We start from the raw sequence: 12,750 nt of genomic DNA, 5'->3' as shown, positions 1-12,750 counted from the left end.
GGAGGCGGAGGTTGCATTGAGGTGAGATCATGCCACTGCACTCCAGCCTGGACAACAGAGCGAGACTCCATCTCAAACGAAACAAAACAAATATAATGTGTATGTTCACATAACATAAACTCACTTGGATTTTATTTGAAGCCTTTGGTAAAAATAGCTGTGGTGACTGCATATATATTGATGCCTTAAGGCATCAATAACCACTAAGCTATGCAATTATAGCTACGAAATGGCCATTTCTTAATATATCTTTTTATGCTGTCAAGCTTTCTTTCTCCATTCTTCCAAATAATTGAGCAAAAAAAGGTAATTTCAGTGATTTTAGCTTTATCAAGATCTAGGTATAATTTACTCCAGAAACATTGAACACTCTATAAATATTTCAGTGCAGAAATAGGACCCAAAATGGATGTAAAATTACATTGTGTGTGAGTCTTTCCAAGTATCCTATGCAGGTGAAAATCTTTGAGGAGAAACAGGCATTTAACTGAGATGATTTTATTTAATATTTTTTTCTAAGTGGAGCTCTTCTCTTCATCTCTTATTTCATTGCTTGTGCTCTTAATTGCCACATGCCTAAATGATTTTAGTTTTGCTTCGTTGTTTTGAACTTGACAACATAATTCAAATGCAAAACAGTTGATATGCTCACATAGGGACTTCTTTTTATAGTTGATTTGTTTTCAGAAGGAATAAAAATTATATTTTTGTTGAGCCAGGTTTTCTAAAAGCAATAGCACATAATTCTTAAAAATAAGTCTTAGTTCTTTTAGGACAATGAAAAGACTATTTATCCTTTGTCTTCTTACACACCCAAGCAAAAATGAAATTGATAATTGTTGACTGGAACTCAGGTCGTTTTTCTATTGAGTTTCTTTTTTATTAAAAAGTTAAGGCCTGTGCCGGTGCAGTGCAAGATGTCTATATGATCTCTGGATTCTCTGTAGTCTGCTAGTAATCATCTCCTGGGCCTGTTCTTAGTACTCAGGTATATATATGCAGGGTAATTAGTTGTCAAATTAGAGGAACATCACAGAAATTAGAGGACCTCAGAGAAATTAAGATAAAGTTGTGGAGATGTAGATATTACCGTTAAGTTAATGAAATACCTACTAAGTGCCTACTCAGTGTTTACTGTGTAAGATCCTGATAACTTTTTGGAAGTTTTAAGGCATATGTTCATTCCATTAACATTTATTCAGCACATTCTGTGTTCTTGAGACTGTAGAAGTTGTGGGGGTTAATAGATGAATAAAATACCATTTCTGCCTTTGAGTATTTCAGACCGTTTTCTGTGTTATTTAATGAGGTCTTTCAGCCTCTTCTCTGTGAAGCATATCTTAAGCCTCATACTTGATGTTATTTTTTGATTTTAAAGTTGATAATTTCTAAATTATCTCTTGAATTATTCATGTATATGATATTCCAACATGTTAAAAAGTGTTGTCTTTCCAACACAAATATAAGCTCTTAAAGGTAAGGAACTCATACCTTTGTACCATTAATTTTCTTGGCATAGTGCTGAAATGCTGTGTATTATGTAGTATGTCAAGCAAATTAATAGGGACATGATAATAAAAATAATACCTAACATCTATTGATCCTTTGTATTAGGCTTAATGCCAAGGACTTTATGTAAATTACCTTGAAACAAAAGATTTGAGATGGGTAGATACTATGTTCCCCATTTTACTGGCAAAGAATCAGAGGCAGATGAGGGTGAGTAATTTGAAAAGTTCATCAAGCTAGAAAATGATAAACCTGGAATTTGATGTCTGACTTAGAGCCAATTGTTCTTAACCTTTTTAAACATTTGTAGCCTAAGTCTAATAAAACTGTGATTTAAAAAAATATTGGTTATAAGATTCTATCGAGCAAACACTCCTCTATTGCTGTTAGCAGTTTTTCTGCCTGATTGTTGCTATCCTATATGATTACTCACCAAAATGAAAGTCTGGCTTGTCAAAGACAGGTATGTTGAAACTCTTTCAGTTTATACCCTAGTTGTAAATAGTTTTGAAGAGTGAAAAAAAAAAAAAAGACATTTCCACAACCCACTTACATTTGGAGGATGCAAAACCTCACACCGTTTTGCTTGTCCAACATGAGGATGACCGTTTTGGGTAAAGATTTGGGCTTATGGACAGCAGCATGACATATTTTAAATGTAACTTCGTACTGTTTGTTTTTAGAAGATGGTGCTCTGAGGGCAGGAAACATACTGTGGGTAATGGGAGAACTAAAGACTTCATGAAACTCTCAATTTTTTATTGTTGATCTTAGACTTACAGATTGAAATTCTTATTTCTTGCTAACTGTTACTAGTCAAATCATAATTACTAACAAAATGTAGATAATCCAAAAGGTAATTTTAGAAGGTGGCAATTTCTACACTTGTGGAAACAATTGCATGAAAATAGTTGAGATTGTCTACCTCCACCATGTTTAGGGGGAGGTAGAGGGAGGAAGAGGGAGGCTAAGTTATTAACATCATTTTTCCTTTTGAGATACGTGTCTAGGCAAAGAAAAGGAGGCCTGAATGAATGCCCCAGTATAGTTTCAGAAGCAGCATTACTGCATCCTTTAGGAAGTGTTCTTAAGCAGAGAATAAGCAGAATCTTTATCATGACCACTTGTTTATCCACTCTCCTATCACCCATTTATTATACTCCCACTGGGTAGTCTGAAAACATCACCCTTTCCTTTTTATTTTTACAAAAGACATATGCATAATTGCCAAGCAGGGCATGTTTCAGGCCACTGTGGCTATCTTAAATTCATAATGTAGTTCTTCTCTAGCATGTCTGCAAGAGATACAATTCGTACAATGATTATTCAGTTTGTAGCTTAATTTGTGTTCATTGAAGATAACCTGATGGTTGCTAGAAATAGAAAATTGGCATTAATTAAGATTTGTTGGAACAGATTGTTGTCAGTGAGGTGGTTTAAAGAATAGCTCAGATCTTAATTTCTTAAATGTTAGGATTAGCAAGGCTCACTTTGGAAGCCTCCTCTCCCACTCTCCCCCACTACAAGAAGGAAAGTACTGAACAAGAATACAGGAAGTACTAGTAGGAATTGCCAAAGTTTTTACAGCTTACTCTGTTTTTATTTAACTTTTTGAAATTTTAACTTGATTGCTAAGATGAGAATTATTTATTATTTTTCAATTCCGTTCTTTTTTATTGTATTACTAAAAGTAAGTCATCCAATTATAACTTAATTCCCAAAGTTTTATAAGTTACTTTTTATAATGGGTGGAGTGGTAAAGTCTTCTCTCCTTTTCTCATAAGAAGGTGATGAGGGATTATGAAATAGTCTCTGAAGCATTTTGAGTAACTTGGAGCAGATAATTATTTAAACTTTTAAATCCAGTCTTCCCTGTACCCAACTTCCAACCACCTAGTTTCCCCAACAATTTCTAGTCTTTATTAAAAGGGTACCTTTGTGATAAGAGAGTAGGGGGATACATAATTTTTGATAGCTAAGGAGTTGTGTCCTTTGGTAAAAAGAAGGCCAGGACTAGCTTCCACGTGGACCATTTACTGTTGTTTATTACTATCCCAATTTTAAACCGTGCTTGTGAGAATTGATCTGAGAGCAAGCTTCCTCTTCAAAACAGATCATTCAAAACAGCCCCTACCACATTAGGATGCAAACTAAGACATGAATGAGGTTTATCTGAGAATTATATTTTGTTTCTGGTAAGGATGTTTTAAATCATATAGTTTTAGACTTTTGTTTCACAAATCAATAAACTAAGGCTTAGAAAAAGTAAGTGAGTTGTCCACAACGATAGTCAGTGAATATTTGTCTCATCTTTAAGCTTAGAAGAGGCTGGTTATTTCAGAATTTAAGAAGAATGTAAAAAAGTATATTCAAAAGTAAGTTAAGGCTGAACCCTGTGTAAAGAAAGAAGGATCAATGTTCTGTTCTTAGGTACTATTGAAATGGAACTATTGAAATAGTTCTTAGGTACTATTCAGTGGGTTTGGCCATTGAAAGGAATGGCAAAAACCGCAATTACTTTTGCATCTACCTAATAGTAAATAGTTGCCAAACTGTTGGCGGGAGTTAGGGATGCAAGAGAGATTGTGCTATAATTTATACTTCAAATAGTGATCTAAAATTTTTGATTCTGGTCTCATTGGCTTCTTGTTGCCACCAAGACCTCGCCCAAAGGAAGACTGAAAAGAACAAGGAAGGGGCTGTGACTGCCTCGGATTCCCACCATGGGTTGGTGGAGAGAGCCATTGAGCTCAGTAAGGCATGGTGAGCCAATGACGATCTCACAGAGAGAAATCATTGAATTGAGTATTATTTTCCAGTTTTTGTTTGGAATGCATTTAACTATGGGATATGTGAGGCAAGGGCCAATAGATTTGTCTGTAGACAGTTTGATTAAGAGGGTTTGTCAACAGCTATTCTCTTTTTAGATTTTCCCCATGGACTTAGAACCCACTCTGTTTCTTTACTTACATTATATTTTATGTTTTCTGATTGAATTTTCCTTCTGTTTCTCTATAAAAAATAAAATGGATAGCAATTAAATATTTAAATATAATCACAGTAAAATATAATGATCTGAAAAGTCCAATCAGTAAATGAAAACATTGTGAAGTAATGTGAAGAGACAGTAAAAATCAAGTTTTCATTTACTGATTATTTTTTCTGGCATTAGTAACATTTAAATTTTCTTCATGAATGGATCTTTAGTGTATCAAATGCAGTATATAATATATGTAATGATTATTTTACTGATTAAAAGCAGCTAAATCCAATATAATTCAGAGCTATCAAATGCTTTGTGTAATTAATTCATTATGTGTTGTCTTATTCATCACATACAAAATGGTGATATTGATCCCTGACCTTCCTATTTTCTAGGCTTGCTATGTAGACTAAAATTAAAACATGCATTTGATAGCCTGTTACAAGTGTATGCTGCTGATTTTATTAAACCCTTTGCAGTTAATTTAAATATTTTCAGATTGTTTTTCTTATGTTTGGAGAATCAAGATCCAAGAAATTAGCTTTTTACTTTATAGCACAATCTATCCTGTAAGCTGATGTGTAAGTTTGCGTGGGTATCATGGAGTCCCAAAATTTAAGTGATGTAATCAAATAGAAGTTCACTTTGCATGTTGCAGTCTGAAGGTGGGTAGTCCTATGAGATAGCTGTGTTACCCCAGGATATCAAGGAAGCTAGGTCCTTCTGTCTTGTTGCTTTGCTGTCTCTAGGATTTTGTTCTTATCTCAGTAGTCTGAGATAGCTTGCAGCTGGAAGAAGGGGCATGCATAGTCCCTTTAAAGACATGCTCTGAAAGTTGAATAAACAGTTCTCCTCATGTCCCATTCGTCAGACATACACTTGCACTGAGCTGAAAGGGAGGCTAGAGAATAAATCTTTATTTGAGGAGGCGTGTTCCAAGATAAAAAGTGGAAGATCTTAACTGTAAGGAAGGGTCCTTCTTGGAGAACAACCACCAGCCTCTGCCAAATCTGTTTTTTCATTAAATCCCATATGTGGGCTTGATTTATATTAAAGATGTATTATCACTTTTTACGTTTGAAAAAAAATTACCTATACAGTTTACACAGACACTCCGTATATTTTTGGTCTCTCTGACAATGCCGAGCCTATAATGGCCTTCACCAATTTTTGCTCTCCACCCCCACCTTCAAGGCCTAATTCAAATGTCACATAGCACCTCCTTGTGAAGAATTCTTTCACTCCTTTAGCTTCAATTCATCACTTTATCTTTGCAATTTCATTTTAACATATATGTTCCTCTGTTGCAGTATCTAATAAACTCTCTCCATTTTTCTTGTAATAGGACTGCAGTTTCCTTAATTGGTAGAGTTCACGTCTCATTGATCCTTCTCTTCCCCATGGTGTCCTTGTTAATACTGGACTTATGATATTTTCAGATTGAATGAATGGAAATTTGAATTCTAGCTCTGTTTCTTCTTTGAACGTAATGTGTTATCTTGGATAAGTCACTTAGACTATTTTTCTTGTCTTTCCAGTAAAATGGGAAATCATAATTCTTGCATCAAACTGCTATTATAAAAATTAAATAATTTGCAAAAACTTGAAAAATGTTCTGTCAATTGTAAGATATTTAGTTTATGAGATGTCACAGTTTGTTGCCATTGTTAGAATTTTGGAGAAAGCTAATCAAGATAGAGTGAAATCCAATTTGCATTCTAAGATATTTTATAGCAGTATTTTGGCATACTGGTGCCAAATGCTTCATGTTTCCATAAGAAATATTAAAATATCTAATATTTATTTTTTATCTAAAATTTCACCAGTAGCTAGAAAAGGGAGTCTAGTTAGTGTTCTTTATTCAGATTCCATAACAAGATATAAAAGGCTATGTTCCTTAATGAAGCAGAGCCTGAGTTGTTTTTAACATATATTAATGACTAATGTTGGGGCTGGGTATGCTGGCTCGTGCGTGTAATCCCAGCACATTGGGAGGCCATGGCAGGAGGATGGTTTGAGGCCAGGAGTTTAAGACTATCCTCAGAAATATAGCAAGACCCCTTATGAACAAAATAAAAAAAATCAGCCAGGTGTGTGATGGTGCATACCTGTGGTTCTAGCCACTTGGGAGACTAAGGTGAGAGGATTGCTTGAACCTAGAAGATGGAGGCTGCAGTGAGCTGTGATTGTGCCACTGCACTCCAGCCTAGGTGACAGAGTGAGGCGTTGTCTCAAAAATAAAATTAAAAAGAAAAACTAATGTTGGGACTCCAATATCAGGGATTGGGATTTTCCTGATGTACACTCTACCTATAAGTAAATTATCCTTTATTAACTGAGATGCTTTATTTGGATCTTATTTGTAACTCAGCATTTTTTTTTTTTCACTGTAACGTTAAAACTTTATTTAGCAAATTATACCTATCGATATTTCCTAATTTGCCATGTTTGGTATAATGACAGTTCATTTACAATAAATCCTAATTCACTTAACATATTAGTCCTCAGGGATTTTTTGTTGTTGTTGTATTTTGGTGGGGGCAGTGGTGTTATTTCTTTAGCTATTTTCATACTTAGGTCACTTCAGCCTTCTGAATGTATGATATTGATATAGAATTTCCTTTGCTTTCCCACTGTCCATACTCATAAGTGTTAACAGTAGTATCCCAACAGTATTTCTGCCCATTATCTGATGGGTATGTTTTTGGGGAAAAGGGATGTGTCTTAAAGTCCTGTGTCTGCACCGTCATCCAAATTTTGTTTGAAATGTGATTATGAAGCTTCATATACACAAAATGGAAATTTGGAGAAGAGACATTAGGAAAAAGAACCAATTTGCTGTCTCTTAGGAGGTGCATATGTATGTAGGAAATAATTCTTTGGAAAATCTGTGTCATTATTTGTGCGCTTCTGTCTTTGAGATCCGCAGTTTAATATTTATTGAACATTCATTGTATGCTAGGATTTTTCCATTATACTGAAATAGTTTGCTGCCTATTAAACTAAATACAGCATAGAATATATTTTAATTATGAATAGTAATCTGGTTTCCGAGATTCTTGTAAATTGCGAATACATGCACTAATGCTTTAGCCTCTGTTGGTTATTAGGATCACTGCCACCTTAATACTCATTTATCATTTGAGATACAGACGGTTAGTGCTCCTGGGAAACTTTCCCCCAAGAAATATGGTTTCTTCTTTTGTATTCCTTGGGGGAATTTCTAGTGTATCATTATTGTTGTTTTTTTAATAACTCTTTCTCTCAACTAAACTATGAATTCCAAGAAAGCCAGTAGCATATCTTACTCGTTTGCACGTCCTGTATGATTCCTAGATCATAGTGGCCATCACAGCAATTGTTTATTTGACCGAACATATATTACTTCCACATCTTTCGCCAATATTTTTATAAGGAATGGTTTGGGAAGATTATTGTACTTGACTGTGATTGGAACCTCAGGTTATGCAACAGGAAGTCAGTATGTCAAACATGAGAAGTTAAAATTTTAGGAAGAAAACTGCTTCGTATTACTAAGCAATCAAGTGAACTCTCTCTTTCAAAATAATATTTTCTGAGTTTTATGCCTAGGTGAGTCAATTCTTTGCATTATCCTTACTGAGAGACATGTTATTCTTTATGAGATATAGTGAAGTTAGTGAAGATGTCCAGAAAAACATAATGAGTATTATGTTTGCTATCTCAGGTCCAAATCTATCTAAAAGGTTTCTAGGTATCTGACATCAGCAGAATAATTGACATAGGAACCAAAGTATATACCAAGTAGGTAGGGGAGGCAGTACACCAAATGGATATTTCCAAGTTTTCTTTGTTTTAATATAGATAGAAAATAACTGACAAGGATGGAATGGGTCTGTATAGTAGAGCAAGTTAAATGGAGATAAGAAAACAGAATTCTGTTAACCTTAAATGCAATTATATATGATGAACATTTTTATAGATAGCAGCTTGACTCAAAAATAATTTAGGGTAAGTACATAGAAAATAATGCTGCAGTGATTTAACCCACTTAATTTTGTTTTAGATGCATTCTGGAACTAGAGGAAGTTGGTAAAATTTGGCAGTAGGACTAAAAGTTCCAGTTGTCACTATTATAGTAGTTTAGGTGAAAGGGGCAAGTAGAAAGGAAATAGTCCTCAGTCTTTTTATAATAAAGGACCCAAGGGAAAAGAAACAGTGAATTCTCTGGTTAAACTTTAAATACTCTATGTAATGTCTATTACTTCGTTTCTAAAAAGCCTATTCATTAAGGAGAAGGGAAACGGAAATTCTTTTAGTTGGTTTGAATTCTTTTTTGATTTTTATGTATGATAGCTGTTGGAGCTCCATTGATCATTTAAAAAAAAACTTACCATTTCAAGTTGTTGTTCCTTCTAAGGTTCCTGGCCCTGCTCCATTATAAGCAAGTGCAATCAGTCTAGAGCTCTTTGATCAGGAGGGAGTTGGATAATGCTGTCAAGGTGATGGTAGTTAGGATTATGAAAGTGGTGGGATTCAGGAGGAATCAAGGCACATTTTATAATATCAAATAGGCCTTCAAGGGTTAATCTGGCATTGCTATTCTATCTGCTGAGTCAAGGCTTTTTTTTTTTTTTTTTTCCTCATGCTCTTTTAAATACTGGATTCTGTCCACCCTGTTTAGAAGATTAGCCTTGGAAACCAATGTTGTATTTTCTTTCTTCCCTTCAGGACAAACTATTTTCCATTTGGGATCACCTCAACTACCTTAACAGGCAGCACCAGGTCTTCATATGCTTTAAGTTTACCTTCTGCTATGGAAAGGATCTTTCCTTGAATGTTCATATTTTCATCTTGAGAAGGCAATATATATAGGATTGGTTAAGCAGCTGTAAATAAATATGACAAAGTAGAAGAGTGGTTTGTGGGAGTTTTACTATATATACACATATATAATATTTTCCAGTCTGGTTTCAGACCCCGGCATGGCTTGGAGACAGCGTTGGTGTGTATGAAGGATCTTCCTCCAATGAAGGATTTGGGACAACTTTCCATGATGATTATATTAGAGCCTCAGCTGCTTTCGTGTTGGTCATGAGGTGATGCTGAACCGAATGCTTGAACTAGCAGGAGTGGCTGGGATTGCATTGGAGTGGTTCCGTTCATTCCTTCCGGGTAGGTACCAGCTAGTGACGTTGGGTGAAAATAGACATTGAGGGTCTTCCCGTAAGGAAACCCATAAGAGTCACTCATTCCCCTGTCATTTAGTGGGCATGAGAGGACAAATGGACAACTGAAGGCCAGGCAGTGCGATTTGAATGACTGGGTAGAAGGTTATGAGAGTGATTCCCAGATTGGTGTCGCTCACATATGTTATTTCTGTTTTGTCAGTGTGACAGTGCAGACTAGAATGGAAAGTGAGAAAGTTTGAATTGTTGGAAAGTGAAAATTCGAGAGGCTCTGGTGTGCTTTCTCATTTCTCCGTCTGAATTACAGTTTGTGTAAACTGTGGCCATATTTTAACCACAAATTTATCTAAACATGAAAATCCTATGTAATATTAGATAGAAATGTTTTATTTTCCTTTCTTGTATATATCCAGAGCCTTTTTCCCTGTGAACATTGACTGCATCTCCATGATCTTTCTTGCTGAAGTTGTAGTCTCCTTGTTCACTCTTTTGCTTGGGACCCTTTTAAGCAAAGTAGCATGATGACATTAATAAATATTCTTGAGGCTGATTTTTCCCGGTGACTGTTTTATCTTCAGTGAAAGCACTTCATTATTCTGATTCTGCTTTCCTAAGAATCAAATTGGGTTGTAGTTTTAAGGAATTTGCAGCATAAATACTGCCTCTACTTTGCCTTGAACTGCTCATGCATTTTAAATTTTTACAAGGAATATACTAGAGTTTCTCCAATTTTGAACATGTTGCTTAGAAATGTGGTGCTTCTTCTTGGTTATTTATTTATATAATATGATTTCAGTATTTTCCTTTAGACTAATGAAAAACTTGCTGAGTGTTGAACATGAAAGAAGTTTATTAGGTCTAAGAGTAGAATACAGGTAAAGAACTGAAAAGAAAACACAGATGTTATGTGTCTGTAAATATCATTAGAACTGTCTGTTCAATGTCATTTTGGCAAAAAGGCAGGAAACTAACATTTATGTGGTAACTGATCAGTGTCAGGCACTGAGCCAAGCAGTTTCTATTTTTTTTAGCTGATTTATTCCTGATGGTAACATTGAGAAGTGGGTGCTGTTTCTTCATTTTACAGATGAGGAAATTGGTGCTGAGAGAAGCTAGGTATCTTGCCTAACTTCACACAATGATAAATGGAAAGATCTGTTATTTGAGCCTGGGTCTCACCCATTCCAAAGCTCAGTATTTCCGTCACTGTGGGCCACAGGCAAGCGTTAGACTTGAAGTGGGGTCCCTAGAGAAAAGATTTTGAAAAGAAGAAGAAAATGATGGTTAGGAGACATGAACAAACCAAGGAGGAAATGAGAGACATAAGAATGTATTAGGATAATGTTGATTTTGAAAATTTCCAGAGTTTTCCTCACACTTAGTTTGAAAAGCCAAGTGATAAAAGGAACAATTTTAAGATTATCAAATGAACAGGTTTGGAATTTTGGATTTTCTATCTTTGTTCTGACATTTCTTCACACTCTATGCTGAAAATGAAGTAAAGATACCCCACATTGGATCCTAGAAACTTACTCTAAGGATCTGTGCATGGAAGGCAATCAGGTGGTTAGTAATTAATTATCTGAGGAAAGATAGCATTTGAAGACAAATATCAGGTGTTTACTGTTTATAAAAGCTTTTTTGTTTTTAATGTGTCTGCAGAAATTTTTCTATGTGGAACGTTGGCTTACCACTGCTTTTAAGTATAACATGGTACATATGACAGAGATGTGGTGAATTCTTGTGTTCTACTTAAAGAGTAACTTGTCTGGATTTCAGTAAATAGTTGTTTTCATCTTTGGATGGAGTTTGAATTCATACTAGCAGTTTTCATTTTTATGTTGATGTTCGCTGTCTCTCGTCATTACAATAGATTTATTTCAGGTATAGTCAGAGAGGATGTTGTTTCTGTGCTTATAAATGGACATTGACACTAGAAAGGTTAAAGCTGTTACTGTTATCCTAACATCATGTTGTCATTACTGATTGTTACTGGTACCTTAGAAAACAATCCCCCCACACGCCAAAAGAAGTAAAGCCCTTTAACTGTAATGATTTTCAATGTCAATGCTATATTTTATCTACCTTCAACTCCTGAAGTAACATTTGTAATTGAATTCAGCACCTTAAGATTTCCTGACTTAGCTTAAGTGAAATATTGATTTCGTGAAATTAGGTGGCAGGTGTATCCAGGAACTATTTCCTGAAAGCTTGAAGTGGCAACACAAAAGACCAAGAACATTAATTCAAGTTAAATGAGTTGGTTGGAGTTGTTCTTACTTAATAAGATGCTTGCCAAATGGCCAGAAACTGTGATATCCCAAGTTGTGTTTTTAGGAAGATTGAAAAATGAAGGGAAACAGAAGAATATTTTTATCCTTTTGTTACATAAACATAGGTAGTTCTCTATAATTTTAGCAATGGTTTAATCAGTTGCCATTTAGTTAGTTGATTAAATAGGGGCCCAGGTTTAAGATAATTTTTTCTTGAACTATTACCTTGGCTCTCCAATTCTCTTTTCTACCCCAATTACATGTACATATTCTCCTTTTTCGTTGTTGGAATTGCTCTCTGGAGAGTCTCTGTGTGTCTGGTTGGAACATTGATATTGCTGTCAAATAATGCACAGGAAATCTTATTTTGTTTATAGATACATTTCTCCTCATGGGTAATCAAAACGCACATTTTTCCTAAGGAAGATATTTCTATAAAACAAAGGTAATACTTATATAACTGATTAGTAGCACTGCTTGTGGAATTTATTAATATGTATGTATAATTTTATAAATTTTAAAAGCTATTAGCTTGCAACATTGTTATTTATTCTCTTTAAACATTTACATTGATCCTACTCATCTTGACCTTTATTTTACTGGTTTTAATGTACGGAAGAAGAGTATTATATTGGCTTGTAGCAAGCATAAGCATTTCTGCGACCCCCTGCTCTGAACTTATGTTTCTCATGAATCATATTTCCTGAGGGTGAAATTGAAACAAGAACTAGGTGTATTGAATTTCTTTTCGGCCTACTACTGGATTCTTAAGATGTATTTTTATGTGTCACATACTAAGTTTGGGGAAGGGAAGGGT

At 34.9% G+C, this 12,750-nt stretch overlaps 1 protein-coding gene across 5 annotated transcripts in view; it reads left to right on the top strand.

The window, feature by feature from the left end:
- The window catches only part of ASXL3 (ASXL transcriptional regulator 3), a 178,013-nt gene that overhangs the window by 39,624 nt on the left and 125,639 nt on the right, over positions 1-12,750 (top strand). For 4 of the 5 annotated variants that reach the window (XM_058438505.1, XM_058438500.1, XM_058438501.1 and 1 more), the window contains one exon: positions 9,438-9,646. The exons of the other annotated variant lie outside the window; for it this stretch is intronic. The gene's annotated coding sequence lies outside the window, so the exon portion shown is untranslated. The remainder of the gene's footprint in view (positions 1-9,437; positions 9,647-12,750) is intronic. 5 annotated transcript variants of the gene reach the window in all.

The sequence above is a fragment of the Hylobates moloch genome, unplaced genomic scaffold (genome assembly GCF_009828535.3).
Source record: "Hylobates moloch isolate HMO894 unplaced genomic scaffold, HMol_V3 SCAFFOLD_5, whole genome shotgun sequence".
Lineage (NCBI taxonomy): Eukaryota > Metazoa > Chordata > Mammalia > Primates > Hylobatidae > Hylobates > Hylobates moloch.
Note: the sequence above shows the minus strand (reverse complement) of the source record. Positions and strands in the feature narration are given on the sequence as shown.